The 18,313-nt window shown below is 27.5% G+C and overlaps 1 protein-coding gene across 3 annotated transcripts in view; it reads right to left on the bottom strand.

Annotated features, from left to right (window-relative positions):
• The window catches only part of LOC129984832 (uncharacterized), a 28,470-nt gene that overhangs the window by 6,748 nt on the left and 3,409 nt on the right, over nucleotides 1-18,313 (bottom strand). Inside the window, exon 1 of one of the 3 annotated variants that reach the window (XM_056094797.1) lies at nucleotides 16,105-16,433. The exons of 1 other annotated variant lie outside the window; for it this stretch is intronic. The gene's annotated coding sequence lies outside the window, so the exon portion shown is untranslated. Of the gene's footprint in view, nucleotides 1-1,362; nucleotides 1,514-16,104; nucleotides 16,434-18,313 lie in introns of those variants that run through there. One more of the 3 variants, XM_056094796.1, reaches the window with a different exon arrangement.

The raw sequence follows: 18,313 nt of genomic DNA, 5'->3' as shown, positions 1-18,313 counted from the left end.
TGTTGTTTTTAATGTTTGTTATGATTTGACCAATATTAGGGGGAAGCTAGTACCATCTGCATTATTGTCTAAATTTTATTTGCGTACATGAGAAAAGTGCATCAGCGACATTTGAACAACAAGATTTGGAATTATTCAAACAATTTTGATTTCATCTAAAAATTTAAGAATTCTAAATATATTTTTCATGGTGCATTTCAGCATCTGAGAAAAATTTATTAAATTATTTCCGATTATTTATTTATCTAATTCTGATTTCATAGGAAAATAAATTCTAATCATAATTTATTTTATTTTATGAAACAACCTGTTAAAATTTTAAAATTTCTAAAAAATCAATCCTTTATTTTAGTCAAATTTAGCCTAAAAACAGATTTTTCAGAGTATATTTTTATTTCTAAACTACAAAAGTCCCATTAAAACCATGCGAAATTTTTCGTTTGAAATTGAAATTAATTGATTTATTTTATTTCAATTTTTGCATATTAACCCCCTCCCCCTCCAGCTTCTTGTGGCTATCAAACACGTAGAAGTTTTATAGAGTTTTTTTTTTATGGTTGAAAAGATTTTAGCAACCTTGGCCATTATAATTTTAAATATTACTAATTTACTTACAAAAAACGGCCATTTAAAAGGCTTTTTGAAAAGATTTCATTAAAAAGTAACTAATTAATTTATTTGAAAAAATATTACAAATGAAATCTTTATATTACAAAAAAATGATGAATTTCAGTAAAATTTGAATAATAGTTTGAGAATTAAAGATAAATAAAAAAAACTTGAAAAAATATTTTTAAAAATAAACTAGTTAATTTATTTGTAAAAATATTACTAATAAAATCATCATATAACAAAAAAATGATGAATTTCTGCAAAATTTGAAGAATAGTTTGTAAATTAAAGAAAAATAAAAAAAAAATTGAAAAACTATTTTTAAAAATAAATGAATTAATTCATTTGAAAAAATATTAACAATAAATTCATCATATTACAAATAAAAATGACGAATTCCAGTAAAATTTGAATAATATTTTGAGAGTTAGAAGAAAAATAAATGCCACAAAAATGTATAAAAAAAAATGTTACAATGAGATTATTTTGCTTTAATATAAATCCATTTCTAAAAATTAAAGTCTAATATTAGGTTTCTTAAAAATATTAGCTATATAAAACATGTAACAAAATGCAATAATTAGAAAGAGACTATTAGAACACAAAATTCTACTTTTAAATAAGAGACATAACAGAAAAGAGAATATAACAGATCTATTTTCATGATCTATTATTTTTTTAAAAAAATATTCAAAGAGTCGATAATTTTTAAAGTTCCGTAAGATGCTATTAAAAAAAAAATTCACTCACGTCAATCTCGATTTGAAACTTGTTTGTGCCCCACAGACCACAAGCGGCCGAGGATCTCATTTCTATGAGTTTGTTTCCAAGCTGTAAAGCATTTAAAATGAGCGGCGCTGCGTTGCGGAAGTAGGAATACCGTTTCGTCACGTTTGATCACCTCGCACAAGTTAGATCATGAATTACAAGATAAAAAACATGCTTCATGATTCAAATTCGATTTAAAGCCAAGTGAGAGATTAGATCTTGCGATATTATGGATTTTTCAGAATCTATTTCTTGTGGTTTTGAAATTTTTTTATGAATAGTTTTGATTTACAAAAAACTAAACAATTAACGAACGATAAGCGTAATGGGAAATACCCTAGAGTTACAGCAAAAAAAATAAATGTTAGTGAAATTGTTTATAAGCATGATTGAATGAATCAATTTTTTGTTTAAAAATAAACATTGGCCATTTGTCATCACACTGAATTATACAAATATTTTTTACTTATTTATCAAATATTTAACTTTCGAATATCATTTTCATAATATATATGCGTATTAAATATTGCCATAATGACGTAATTTCTTTTTTTTTATTTTATTGAACAAATTTTTATAAAAATAATAATCAGTATTAATATATTATCATAATAATCAACCATATGTCAATTTTTACTTTCTCGTCAATGAAGTATAAAAATAATATTGTAATTGTCAAAATTCCACAGATCTCGAACTCGAGATTGTGGCGAATCTCCACGTTTCTGAGTTAGAAACACACACTTTCGGCATAGCGTTTATCTGTTTTGAATACGATAATTCAAAAATACTTTGAGCTAGATGGATGAAATTTGGTATATGGTCCTTATACTAAATCTGTAGATTCCTTTCAAAACTTATGCGAAATCTATTCAAAGGAATGTCTATTTGTCCGAATGTTGGCTAATACAATGACTACAAAACGAAAAGATCTGGTCAGATGAAAACTGATACACAGGAAGTGGATTTAATATTGTAATAAATTGATATGAGCGAGGATAGAACCTGGGACCTTGTGGTTCGCAGTCCAGTAACATGACCATGATACAAAAGCAATTGCTCGGGTAGCGTAGCTGTTAACTGGCTTATAAGCTATTCACTACAGACTCTCCCTCCAGTGAGTCGGAGGTGAAACGAACGATATTATTTATTATTAATTATTAGCTGTTGATTCTAATGCGCCTGTACCCATTTGAGTAGCGCCAAGCGTTATGGCGAGCGTGTGTCGGTGAGTGATTGCTGATGCCTGTTGCTGCGTCAAGTGAGTCTGACGACTTTGGTTGCGGGTAGATGGCGCCACAGCAGCAGTACAAAGGTTGAAGGGTTCATTGTCCGAGGTCACCAATGTGGCGGATTGCGATGGGCGAGGGTAAAACCTGGGACCTTGCGGTTCGCAGCCTAGTAACATGACCACAATGCAAAAGCAATTGCTCGGATAGCATAGCTGTTAACTGGCTTATAAGCTATTCCCTACAATATCTATCAAATGCGGTTCCAAATCCTTCGGGTTGACCGTCTGTCGGTCTGTACTTTCATAAATACGTAAATGCGATAGCTCAAAAACACAATGACAAACATATGAAATTTGGTATGCAATTTTGTGTTTGCAATCATAGATAAATGTCAAAATAATTTGCCAGTTTCATAGATACAGTAAAAATGATAGTTTCATACGAAAATTAATATTTTTAACTATTATTTTCCAACGCGTTTTAAGACATTCACAGCCTATACCCACAATTTAAAGCTGAGGGAGAGAAATAACCTTTATTAACCCCTTACCTGCCGAGGATAACTTGCGAGATTCGGTCTCCAGTGCCACGTATATAGTTGCGAGACGTATATATACGCCAGGGGCAGTTAACACATTGACTTAGGGAGACGTATATATACGTCCGCGGCAGGCAAGAGGTTAAAGTATACGACTCTCATTAGTTGAAAATGGATATATATGTTGACGTTTAATGTTTCAGAAATTAGCTACTAAGTCATGATAAAAGTGGACATCGTGAATGTATCGAATTATAATAATAATAAAAATCCAAGATAAATTAGAAATAAATTCTGCGAATTTTGCATAAACGCTGCATTTTTTAATTCAATTTCTAATGAAAAGCTAATAAAATTTTTATCTTGCATTTAATAATAGTGTAAAAAATCAAAAATCTACTTATTTGCTCCTTGTTCTTTTTTTCCTAAAATGAATGAACAACCTTTTTCTAATTTGATCAGCGAATTAATTTTTATCTGTTTGAAGACCCTGAAATTTTCGCACCAGTGACGGGTATTTAAACCAGAAAACATGGACTCAGTGGTTCACAATTCTAGCAATTTGATTACCTTTAATCTTTACTAAAACTGATTTAACCCTTTAAAGGGCCATTTTTTTCTAGTCATATTATGTTAAAATATTTTTAGGTTTGAAATTAGAATAAGAAAAGGGATTTATTTAGCTTATTAGATAAATTTAATTTGATTAATTAATTAATTTGGTTAATTAATAATTAAGTAACAAATCAAGACACATCATTTTGTCTGAGAAAAAGAACTGAAGCATCTAAGTTTCTGACTTACTAAAAAAATTTGTCAGAACTTATGCCAACCTACATAACTTCATACAAAGATTGATAAATTTGGTGGGAAGCATACTTCCCATGGTCCTAGAAAGGGTTAAGCATTAATTTTGGAGCTTATTGAAAGGAAACACTTTTCTAGCCGGAAGAGAATATTTACATTATTTTTAATAGTTACATTAGATACTTGACTTATATATCCATTCAATGCTTAATGTCTAACTATTTAGCGAACAATTGGTTCTCGGAGATCGATAGCTGCTAAAATTCTCAATTAAATATTTTATGTCACTTGTTCTGACTAGCTTCTATTGCAAAACATATTTAATCCTTTTTTTATAGTGCATGTCTCGTATTATTTTTTAAAAACTTATACTTTTAACTTCAATATACTACGAGTCTACCCATTTTCCTACCATTTCACATAAAATTTGAGCATTGAATTAAAATGTAGGTGATTATAGTTCACTCAGAACAATAATTTCCTTGATGAAACGAAACATATTCGTTGAGAAGCATAAGGATTAATTATTACAATCACAAGAAAAAAATAATAATCTACAAATAAGATCATGCAATCTTGATATTGCAGGCCAAAAAATTTCTCAAAACTTTATGATATACTTTGCTTTATATCCTGATATAAAATAAAGTATTGTAAAATGTTTTTAGTTTTTAATCTATTCAGGAATTTACAAGGCAATTATTTGATGAATTACTTGGGAAAGCCAATTTGACATTGCGTGAAGTTCAGAAATGTAGTAATGAGACATTTCAGTACGAGGGTGCAATTTGAATTATATTTTATTTCATGTTTCACTGTTCCTCTTTTTTCTAGATTTCGTATTCTCAAAATCTATTTTTGTTTCGACCAAAATCCTATCATTTGTTTTGTCATTCGGAGTACTTCAATTTATATAAAGTTATAAGTAAATAAAGAATTTTAGGTAAATATCATTAATTAATTTTTTTACATTTTGCAAAATTTTTATTTTAATTAATTTATTTTCGTTTGCTATGTGTACAAATTTTAAAAATAAATCTGGAATTAATTATTGTGAACTATTTCAACTTTCAAAAAAAAAAAAAGCTTTGTTTTCCTAAAACGAGAAAAATAATAAACGAGGACAACATTTGATTAAATAAAAGTTTTTAATTTTAAAAATTCACAATTTCACTTGCCACAGATTTTTTTAAATAATTTCAATCTTTTTGTATTCTATAATCAAGAAATTTCTGGTTCATTCTGGAAATGTTAAAAATTAATTTATATACTCAATGTCGTACGGGATATTTAAAATACCTCTATATAAAATATTATTACATATAAATACTCTTATCTTATTGTTTGGAACTCTTTAAATTAAAATGAGAAAAATTAAATTAAATTAAAATTGAAAGAAAATGAGTTGCACCAGACATGTTTTTAAAGTCTCATAGTTTCTTAAAACATTACATCTGTAAAAATTTATCTTAAACATAGAACGTTATGTTTTCCAATTAAATTATTATTCTAACTAATAATTTTTAATTAATTATTATTAATAAGTTAATTTTTCCAAATATTATTAATTAAAGATTGGCGCAAAATATAATTAAACACTGTGAGAGTCAATTCGGAAGTAAATAAATGATATGATTTCAAATATCTTATATATTTTACTGCTAATGAAATATATTTTAATTCATTAGGAATAGTAACACTAAAGATAAAACTATCTTATATGTTGAAACATAGTTTTTAACTAACCAATAACTAGCTTTTAATTAATTATCATAGAGTATTCTTTATGCTTATCGGTATTTTTGAAAAAAATTGAATGAAGTTTATTCAGTATTTTGAATTTCTACAGAATAGCGTATTTTCACTTCATTTGGGTTTTAGTCAATTTTAAAATATGGAAAAAAATGCACTTTATTTTTTATAATTAAATGTCAGAATCATGGTATATATAATTTTAATGCAAAGCAAATCACGCCGCAAATATCGCAGGAAAATTTTTTACAGTAATTATATAAAATTAAAAAAATGATGAAATAGATAAAATTATTTTTTTATTACCTTGTAAATAAAAAGACGACACTGGTGGATATTCGTGAAGTATAATATATAATGAAGAAGCAATTTTCACCAACATGAAATTATATAAGTTGGGCAAAATAGCGATATCATATGCATATTAACTATTAGAACCTGACAATAAAAGTTAATTATTTTTTTAATTTAGTAAAGGTATCTTTCACAGTTTTATTTATATTACATGCATTACACGTAAATCAAGTAATTTTTTTTTCGGCAAACAAGTTATTTTTATGTCTGAGTAAGCAACATTATCATCGTCATTGGATGTTGCGCAAATTCTTTATTGACAAAAGTACTTGATTCGAGATTCAGGGTTCAAGAAGCGAGGAATGAATGAATCTGTTACACATATATATCGCGATCACAGAATTATGCTATTATTTTAAGACATTTTCAATAAAAGGGACGATTCTCATATTATTTTTTATTTTGCAGTATCCGAAATAATAATAAAAAAATAATTTAAATAATTGTTTAAAAATTTGAGCGGAAAAAATGGAAAAAATTAATGAATTTCATTTTTTTAGAGTTTTTCGAGTTCGAAAATATATTCTTGGAATTACATTAATCTATTTTTCCGCATATATGTGAGTACAGTAACTCAAAAATGAAAGGAGCCAAATAGATGAAATTTGGCATATGCGTCTGTAGTTTCTATAAATGGATCTGATACCTTAATTGAAAGAGGTAGGAAGTAGAGAGAAATTGATATTTAATTTAATTTCTTTATAATGACATTACAAGAACTATATTAGCAAAATTTTAAAATAAGCGTTGCTAATCACACTAATCATCTTTTTAATTATTCTATTTATATAACTGTGCATCACTAATTATATTGTACAAAAAAATTAATTTTATATTTAATTATTCAATTTATTTATTTGTGCGTAGCTAATCCCGTCGAATAACAAATCATTCACATTTTTTATTATTTAATTTATTTTTCTGCGTTTGCTATTTATGCCGAAAAAAAACCTGATAAACATTTCCAGATGTTGCGCTTCTTCAATTATTCATTGTGCCTCTTATATTAGTGAGAGCATCAAACATATTTATTTGTGTAAAAGTTAACATTACTATAAAGATTTTTGAAAATATTGTAGAAAAGAAAAGCTTGGTTATAGAACTGGTGCATTTGAATGTTAAACTTATGAAAAAAAATTTTAATGTTCATTTTTTTTATATATACATTTATAGATTAGCTTAGCCGGAAAGCATCAAAATTACAACTGAAGAAATCTAAGTGAAAATCTGTCAGTGGAAAAGGAAATTTGGAGTTTTTAACGTATTTTTTTCATGTAAGTCAGAAGCATTCAGTTGCAATATCTAACCACTTGCATTAAATAATTAATTTTGTTTATATGTATCCTGTTCAGTTTGCATTTTGTCCCGGTTTTTATCATTTAAACCATTCAGCTCGACTTTTGCATTATTAAAATTTTAAATCCCATGTTTGAGATAACTCTTGTAAAAGTAGGATGTTACCAATGAGGAAATGTTACCCAATGAGGAATGACAGCTATTAGGGCTATTATGAATGCCTATTAGGACTGAAAGGGTTACCCTTAGAAATCTGGTCTTCCAAATTAAATTTAAAAAACTATCAATGTGTTCATTGCAGTAGCCAGATAAAAGAAAAATAATAATAATAAAAAAACAACAACAAATATTTTATATATTTATTTGAAGAAAAAAAAGCAGGTTTCAATTTTGATATTTTAGGCAATAAGACCATGAGTATGTCGCACTAACTGTTACTTAAATTATAGTAAAAATAGGAACTCACCCATCTCAAAAATATTTTTATTTTTCGGAGAAATAAAATGCGTCAAAGATTTATTTAAAAAAAAAACTTTTTTATAAAAATATGTCACCCGTTCAGTACGGCTGAAAAATGAAATGCCATATCATTTGAACAATTTCAACAGTTGATGTTTATTTTTTTAAACTTTTTTTCAAAAGTACATCATGCAATGATAACGTACATGCGGCCAAATATTAAAAACAAACCAATTGCAAGTGTACAAATCGATTTAAAAGTCCGGAATCAAATTTGAAAATAAGGGCATTCAAAGATTAAACATTGATTTACTTATTTTCCATAGATATTTTTTTGAAATATTATTATGAACTCTGAACCCGTAATTTCGTTTTTACTTGTAAATAAACTTTAAGAACATTTGCTAGAACGAAAATTACTATCATGATATAAAATTACAAGAATAATAAATTAGAATTCTTTCAGACTCATTTTTGCTTATATAAAGAACGGATCTTTTGTTAAGTTATGAGTTTATACAAATCTTTAGAAAAAAATGTAAATAATTAAATCGCATCTCATCTTTTCTTTTGTATTTACTTTTTCATATATCATAAAATTGGCTATTTAACGATTGAGCTTCCATACATACTAGAAACTAGAAGCAAATTAAGAGTCGGTACGCGCTCCAGTAAAATTATCTGTACTACTGATTGTCCCATGCAGCTAAAGCGGTCGGTCATTTTAGCCTCTTAAATATATAAAAATCACAAAAGCAATTTTAGTCATTTCATTTAAAGAACAACCTTTAATTTGCAGAATTGCACTTCATAAGTCTATAAATACATATTGCGTTGAATTTAACATAAATATTTACATTTTATATTTTAGATCATAAAGCATCTGATATCAATAAAGAAATTAAAGGAACCGAACACTCAAAATGAAAAAAAAAAGAAAATACATTTTTTTAAAAGCAAACATTAATATATCAAGGATAAAATATAATGGGTAACATAAATAAACTCTTCTTCTATAAAACAATTTTTTTCAGTTTGTAGCAATAGAAAAATTTAGGTAATTAAGTTTCGACCCAATTTTTCTTTTATATTTACTTTTTCTCATATTACAACACCGGCAATTCTACAACTCAATTCACTTCTAGTTTAAAAAGTCATATACTAAAACTAAAGAAGAAATGCCTAATCCCTTCAATGATATTAACTCTTGCTGACTGCCAGAGGCAACAAAGATTATTTAATTCCGAAAATATTGTTTCAAAAAATAATCTTTATACTATCTTAAAATTAAAAAAAAAACGAATTTTTTAATGTTGCCAATTTTATTTCAATACATTTTCTGTCTAATTTTATTAAACTTTAAGTCGCTATACATTCTATAACAATGTTTTTATTATTATAATGAAATTCAAATTCATTTCATCGCTTCATTAAACTATATAATTCAATCCTTGTGCAAATGTTAAAAGCATTAGCCCCGATGTAAAATGATCTTTTCCTTCTCAAACATATCAAAAAACAAGCTAAATTTTAAATACTTAAGAGCCAGATATTCCAACATACCAGCTGGCCGCCAAAAGCAGGTAGTCTTTGATAATTTTTAATGGTTTTTAGCATTATATAAGGACATATTATCAGAAAAAGGTCGTTTGAAAATTCTTGTTTCCGTATCCCGAGTTTTTCAAATAGGGTGATTACATATCTTCTAGAACTATCAGGATCTATCTTAATAATATTATCAGGCTCATGTCAAGTCCAAAAATAGGATGAATTAGCTGGGTCGTTCCTCTTTGTCCTCGGCCATGTCCGGTGTCACAAAAATAAAGAGCATTTATCACTGCATCCGCTGTGACCTTCAAGAAAGCAAACGCTTAACATTTTAAAGAAGATGCACCATTATATCGAAAAATAAATATATCCACCAAACTCAAAGAAACTCATTTTTATGGCTTTTAAAGTTTCTTCTAAATGTCACTGCAGCAACTTTATTCACTTTATTACAATAGGCCTATGTTTATGATTATGGTATTAGAAACACATCCATTTAAAATATAAGCTGGATATCGACCAAAAAATTTACATGCAAAAGTCGAAATTCCCAGAAAAACTTGCATATTTACATTATAGAAATTAAATTCAATTTTTATGTAGCATATTTACATTATAGAAATTAAATTCAATTTTTATGTAATTTAGAAAAATAAATAAATTTAACTACTGCTATGAGGGATATTTTCATTTAAAAAAAAAGGAAAACAGAAGCATTAAATGCAATAAGTTGTAAGGATTTAAATAAAATACAAAAGAAATGATTAGAAAAAAAAAAGAAAGCTGTCACGCCTTGATAACCAAACCATAAGTTCTTTCGTTATGTGGGAAAAAAAGTTAGTTTAGCTGTTTTGCTTCTAAATAAACTCTTTACACAACTCGCGCCGGCGTCCTGGCATAGGGGCAGCGCGTCTTCCCCGTGATCTCGACGTCCCGGATTCGAGTCCCGGTTCGAGCATGGTTGTTCTTCTGTTTTCTATCTGTGAGGTGTGTGAATGTTCCCCCCTGTAAAAAGGGGTTGCTTAAGCGAATGTGACGCATGAAGTAGTTAAGTCGTACTCTTGGCCTTAGTTGGCGCTACTGAAAAAACAAGAGATGCTCGCTCGGCTTAAATCGCTGACAGATAACTGTCAGCGGGCTTGTAAAGTGCCATAAGTTACAACAGCAACAACACAGCGCGCAACTGGTTGCTACATGCACGAAGCAACATAGTTTTGAGAAGCTGAAAATATCGAGAAAAAAAGTAGAGCTAGGGTAATTATTCGTAATGTGTGAGGTATAATCAAGTATTAAAAAGGAATTGAAACATGAAAGTAAAATAAAAAAGCAGTTTTTGTTACTAGGAAATAAAATGTTACTTTTGGATACAAATAAAAGTTTTTCGATAGAATTTACCACATAAATTTTAATATAAATTATTTAAAATTTCAAGATTCGTAAAACAGGGAAACCAGATTCAGTATAGATAGAGTATTCAGTACAAATAGTAAAGAGTACGCGATTAAAACAAATTTGACAAGTTGCGCTGAAAAGCCAAATGTCGAGAATCTCCTTTTATCGAAAAACAATTTCATATATCTTTGGACTATTATGATTAGTTTGCTAGCGCATACATAAGCTGCGTTTCTATTCGTTTCATAGTCATCAAAAGTATCTCAAATCGCAGAAAAATTTGGATACTCTCAAATTGTAATAAGGCTTTAATATAAAATTTATTATGAGGGACAAATATCTCACAGATATCTGCGAGCACGAATATAAATATTGCATTGAAATAAATTATATTACATTTCCTTAATGTAGAAATTTCAAACAATGTAAGCCAGATTTAGATTTTCCTCTATTTTTAAAAATTATTTATCGGTAATAATATTTTCGAAGTGGACTTTCAGAGTTTTTTTTTTCATAATTTTATTCATAAATTAAACCTTGTTTAGAAAAATCACAAACAATTTATTCAGCCGAAACGTAAAACACATTTTAAAACTGACAGCGAATCGGTCATTACAAGTGAGTTGCTAATCGGCTACATACTCCCCTCCTAGTGTCAACGTACTCAGTAGAGATACAAAGTTAAAGTACCACCAATTAAATTAACGTCTGGGTTACAAACTGCCATTTATGCGCGTTATTAAACTAAGCCTTGTTTAGAAAATAGCAATTTATTTCTCTTAGTTCCTCAATAACTTGGAATATATCACACATGGTTAAAGTCTCAAGACTTTTAAGACTATAGACACAATTTTCCAATCGGCTTGAAGCTCAATGTTATTTACGCATTTGTAAGAAAATAACAATTTTTATGATTTCATTTATAAGAATTGAGGTGTTTAACCGCTGAAATGTTTTTAAATAATCCTCTCCTCTGGATATTATTTGCGCAATTGCAAGAAAACAACAATTTTTATGATTTCGTTCATAAGAATTGAGTTGTTCATAACAGTTGATTTCAGTGAGATATTCCTTCGTTCAACGTTTTATTTTTAATACAAAAAAAATGATCACTCTTTATCTGACCTTTATTTCAAAGATGATTAGATAGTTTAGTTAGAATTACGTAATGAAATTTTTGAAAGAACCAAAGCTAAATGTAAAGTGAAACTTCCAAAGAAAAAATGCGAACGCGAAAACAAACATTCGTGCTTTATGGAAAATAGTCTCCCTTTTTTTAATTTCCTTGCGTACAAATAAAAAATGAGAGATACCATAACGATTGCAGTCGTCAAAAAAATTTGATCTAAAGAGAATGATTAACTCTTCTTTGCATACTTTTTTTTTTTTTGTGAAATAAATCAGAGTGATATAATCCATGCTCTAGAGTAAAGGAAAAATGTTTTTAAAATATCCTAGTATAATTTTATAATAAAAATAACCAAAACACAGTATGATGGAAATATCCATCATGATAGAAATTTACATGTTAAGCTCAGTACAAAATTTTCAATGTCCTCTCTTCTAAATTTCTAAACGCATTATCGCTTTTATCAGAAAAAAAAATCTCAGATTAATTATAAAAAAATATTCAAGAAATCGCAGGCTTCTTCCAACCACAACAAACAGCGGACTGAAAATTTTAAACCCACTACAATAATTGTGACATTTGATTTTTTTTCTTTTACAGTTATGTTCCTTATTAAGCAATAGTCATGAAAAAAGTTGCCAGCAACAACCAATTTACAGTACACCTGTTTTGAGTACAATTTTTTGTTCACTAAATGTTATGTTGGAAATTTCCATCATCATGCAAAGAAGGAGTAAATATTCTTATTTTGAATTTTTGAAAAAGGAAATAAAATATATTTGTATTTCTCTAATCATTTTGTTTTTGAATACGAAACCACAGTCATGAATTGAAAACACAACGAACTAAACGAATGAGAACTGTTATAAGATCTTTACACAATATTTGTAAATTATTAATCAAATGTAGACGAAAAACGCCTACAAGAAGGTTGTCTGGATATCTGTATAATTCATATGAGAGAAAATTAATTTTATTAACGAAATCGCATATGTGATTTTATTATCAAAATTGTACATCTGTATCTAAATTTGGATTAATTCAATGTATATATCTATTGTTTGTCGTTTTGTTCGTTCTAATCTAAGTGAAACAGATAACTGGAAAACACATCTACTTAGATAAATGTATATTTGTATATTGCCCTCTCATCCTACATTTAAATACGTGTCAAATTTTCAACTCAATCAGTCAAAAGAAGAAGTCCAAAATGCATACCCAGTTTTCTACTCTAGTACGAAATACATTAAACGCCATATTTTATATGCATACAAGAAAGTCGCGAGGAGAAAAATCCAGCAAGGTTAACTAATATTTTTTTTTGACGACGCGAAATTAGATGCTATATTTAAATCTACTTAATGCTTTCAAAAAATTGATAAAATCAAAATTTTTATTAAGAGATGGAAAACTTCCTTAAAATGAATAATACATCTTTCAGTAAAAGGACATTTCCGGTTACAAATTCTTTGTGATATACGTTTTGGATACATCAATAACATTCTGAACAAAAATTGCTATAATATTTGAGTTATTAATATTACTAGTGCAAAAGGATTGCAAAAATTTCTTCAAAACAACTGATGAAATGCATTTCTATTTCCATATTTCTTTAAATTAAAAGGCATTTAATAATTAAATAGGACAGCTGACGAGTTTTCCAATCAAGCCTCTTAACTCTTATTTCATGCAGATAAAAAAGTCATAAATTTTTTTAAACAAGAATGTCTTTCTGTCTCACTTTTTTTTAAAGATTAAACGTGAGATCATATTTCAGAAAGCAGTCCGCGTATTTTTGGAATGTGTGTCAAGTAGACAGAATGCACTTTTTTCTATTAAATTTAATGCCACACACATGCTTCTTCTGAAAAATAAGAAGTTGCGCTAAGCATAATGCTGAAGAAGCTATACTAATTGAGGATAAAAGTTTCTGTTTATTTTACCTCCTATTTGTAACTGACATTAAATGAAGTTTTGGTCTTGTTTGGATCAGCGACATATTTAATTTTGGCTGCAGTTCATTGAAACTAATGATAAAATCAGTGGCCTATGTAACAATTTTGTAGTCATAGGCAAAAAAACATTTTGAAGTCACTGGTTAATTTAGATCCAAATTTCATTATTCAAGTTTATCAAGTTAATGACATTTTAAGGTTATCTTTTATTTTAATAACTTTGTTTAAACGTATATACTATTATTTACTAATTACTAGCCACCTTTCGCGACCATTTGGTTCGCTATGATTAATGGTTGTTAATAATTTCTATTAAATATTTTGTCTAACTTAGTTATTAATGCAAAATATTTTTTAATTTCAAACTTTCATAGATATATATTATTTTAGGTGTCTTATTCCTCTCTGTTAATTGTGTCATTTATTTCGTTAATTATTGAATACGCCCAATTATACCTCAGGAAAGAACAGCAAAACAACAGCTCAACACTGTTTAAAACTGGACGCACGTCAAAAATTTTCACCATCGCTTACATCCAAAAAAAAAAAAAAAACCTTTGATTGTAAGTACAACAAATTTTTTAAAAATTTATTAAAAGCATACCTTATATTGAAATCTACTCAATATGTCGACTCTTCATATCTTGATGATCAACAATGCGGGAAAAGCCAAGGTAAAATATTAGTAACAGTAATGAAAACGATTTTAGTTTCACTTCAACAATAAAATATATTGCTGTAAAATGTGTGTTTAAAGGGGTTTTTTTAATGAATTAAAAATCGTAAATAAATTATGCGGCAAAAACTCCGTTTTTCAAAATTATTTTTTTATTTTATGATGAGGTAAAAATTATTTTTGTGTTGTAATATTTTTGGAAATTATCGTAGAAAATTGCTAAACTTTCGCTTAATATTTAATTAAATAAAATGTTAAAAATATTGCTCTGAAATGCAACGCTTACCCTCCAAAGTATATGTTCTGACAAATTTGGTGGCTCTAGGTCAAAAGGTCTGGTCTACTGAGCGTTAACACACACATTCATCTTTATTATTAGAAGAAAATTTCTCATTTTTGCGCGACTTCCACATTTTTACGCGATATTTTTCAAACAGATTTGTGTTGTCTAAAAATACTGTATTAAATCGGCTAATTTTTAAAGTAAATACATAATAAGATTTCAAATGTAACCAATTGCTCATATCAGTGATTTATTAAATTTATTAATCAAATTCCTGTATCATGATGTTTTGTAAAATTAAAAAAATTCATAATATTTCAATTCAATAGATTTTCTTTAACATTTAAAAATTTTAGAAATATGAAACAAAGGGAAATAACAGCTTACACCGAATGAAATATGTTGATACAAGACATGTTATGTTGCAGAAAAATTTATAATCAATAGAAAATTTTAAATTTATATAAAAATACCCGAAAAATATTATTAATTTGTAATTTCTTTCTGCATTAATATTAATAAAGTTCGAATTTTTTTATAAAGGCAGTATTATTAAAACATTTAAAAATTTCAGCTTCTTTTTAAAATATATTAAACCATTTCATAAAATACAATTTTTAAAAAAATTCTGAAGCCTCCAAATGAGTTTATTTGTTATGTAATCCTGTTTGATTATTATTTATACGAAAGTTAATTATTTTGATTTTACATAAGCATTTTGTAATATATTACAATTGAAAATTATTCATAAAATATTGACGTTGAAATGTTTATTGAATATATAATCCCCAAAATAATTTATGATACGGACGATTGAGTTCATTAGTTGTAGAGGAGTGCAGATATTATATACAATGTAATAAATGCAAATACACAATAAAATTATGTCATATTTAGAAAGAATAATTCAACTTTTAAAACAATAACACATAATAATGCAGTTTTTTCGGCAACTCACTTTAAAAAATATAGACATAAACCATTTTTAAAAATTAAAAGGATCTTGCTGCCTTTTATGAATATTGATCAAAAATAAAATAACTGAATAGAGATCTCATCAAAATATTTGCATTTATTTTCAAATTTAGAGTTTCAAATATTGGTATGTATTTTTCCTTTATACCACTAATATATTTGTAATAAAAATGAATACTCAATTAATTTAATAATATCTCATTCTGAAGCGTCTTCTTCTTTTACTAATTCATAGCATAATTTGTTTTGTTCAATTGTGCTATTAAGAGACCGATTGGCGCAGCAACACCGGGAGCAAAATATCTTTTACATCAATCTAAATTTTTACCTGTGATGTAAGTCTCAAATTTGTTTACACGCCCCCGGCAACACAATTTCAAGTGCGCCATTTCTGTAACATCCAATATACACCAACACTGGTTGAACAACCACTTTGCGCTAGTTGATTCGGCCGCACATTAATGCATGAGCGATCTTGTGACATATCATTACACAGTATCATAGATTGATATAAATATACTATTAATCATTATAATATCAATAAAAAAACATTCTGAGATATATAATTTTGTAAAAATTGTGTAAACATATTGATAAATCGTTGCACCAATCTGGAAGATGCGTTTCCACCTACATTTGATAGCACAGCCAATGCCACGATAACTCGCGCAAGTTACGATAATTCAAAGCGAAACGGGGATTCCCCGTTTCACGTAGCTCAGATGGAGTTTGGCGTACCCTTCCTCCGTTTGTTTTCTTGTTGCTGCTTCTGTGGATCTGTGGATTACGTAAGCACGTCATGAGGAAAAGCAAAGCATGCTGGTAGTAGTTTATAAAGTAAGTTGCGCTGAATAAATTTTTTAAAAATCTGCATTGAGGACTAATGTTGTTATGCTTTCCGTTTTTTTTTTAAATTTTATTTTTGTCTAATATTTTGCTATCAATTTTATTTGCTCCTTATTTTTTGTGTGGTAATTTTGGTCATATACATGGTCCTGCTCTCATTTCGGAGGTCGTATTTTTTTTTTTTTTTTTTTTTTTGCATTTATACATTTGACGTCCTGCTTTTTTTCAAAGCTCGATTTTTTTAAAGCATTTATGTCTATTTAAATACGAAACTTTTTTTGTACTATAATAGAAAGCACTTTATTTCTGGTTAGTTAATTATTTTTTTGTCAATTTTGGCGTGACTTATTTTTTTTTCTTCTATTTGTCTCCTCTCCACAAGCTAAGAATCATTAATTTAGCATGAAAAATTGATATATGCAGCATTTCATATAAAGTATGTTATTTTTACTACATTCCTTCTTTAAAAATTCTCTCATTATTGTTTATGTTGAAATCTCCATGTATCCCTTTTGTATCATTCCAAAATGAGGAAATAAAAATTGTCTTTTTTTATATCTGTCCAAAATAAAAAAATTTTATCATTTTTTTTTTGTATCATTCTAAAATAAGGAAATAAAATTTATTTTCAACTATCTATGTTTAATTTTTTTTTTTTTACCATAAGGTATTGGATATATGTCTTATAACAGCCTTCTCTGATTTTGTTTGTCCCTCTTTCTCAGAAAAATCTCACTGTATGTAAATAACAAAGAGTTTATATAGAGCAGGTGTTCCAAAAAAGCTCAGATTACATAACGATTATCTAGAACATTTCTAAAAGGTTACATTGAAACAAGTCATAAATATGAATCCTTGAATCCATTTTTTCTCGTTATTTTAGTTATATATTCAAGAAAATAAGCATTTTGTCCTCCTTAATGAAAAAGTTAAGTTTGAATGTACACTATTTGGAACAGATAGCTATAAAAAATATGTAAAATTATATAAAAATTCGTAAATAATTTTACAACTTTTTTGTTGACTTTTTAATTTATAGATATCACAACTGGATTTTTATATTGATCTACAAAATTATAATTTACAATACATAACAATGCATCCTGTGCATTTCCCACAGGATTTCTTTTCATGTTTTGCTTTTCACAAGTTAATTTCACAATTAATTCACAATTAAATTTCAAAATGATCCTTAATATTAATGTGGTTACTTAAATATTCATTAAAATATAGTTTATTAATTAATTTCATTTTACATTGGTTGTTGAACTTCAATATACTTAACACTGCATAAATACTAGAAAGTTTTTTTCAAAAAAATAACAATTTTTAACAAGAATATTCGTTGCTTTATAATGTCATTATTAAAACTACAGTATCATTCTTTAGTAAAACTACAGTGAAGAATATTGCAAAGTAATGTTTTAAAAATATTAAAACTGTACGCCAATATTATTCAGTAATTATCACATTGTATATATTCTAATTTCCTCCTAAATATTTTCTAATTCAAAGTAAATATTCTGAGAATAATTTATAATAGAGGATAATTCATTACTGTGAGATAATAATTTTAAGCTTAATAAGATATAATATTAAGAAAAAAAACACCAATTTACTTCTCGCATTAAATATACATTATCAGAGAAATATACAAAAATGTACTATCACTCATATAATCATTCGTGTAA

Source organism: Argiope bruennichi, chromosome 9 (assembly GCF_947563725.1).
Source record: "Argiope bruennichi chromosome 9, qqArgBrue1.1, whole genome shotgun sequence".
NCBI classification, from domain to species: Eukaryota; Metazoa; Arthropoda; class Arachnida; order Araneae; family Araneidae; genus Argiope; species Argiope bruennichi.
Note: the sequence above shows the minus strand (reverse complement) of the source record. Positions and strands in the feature narration are given on the sequence as shown.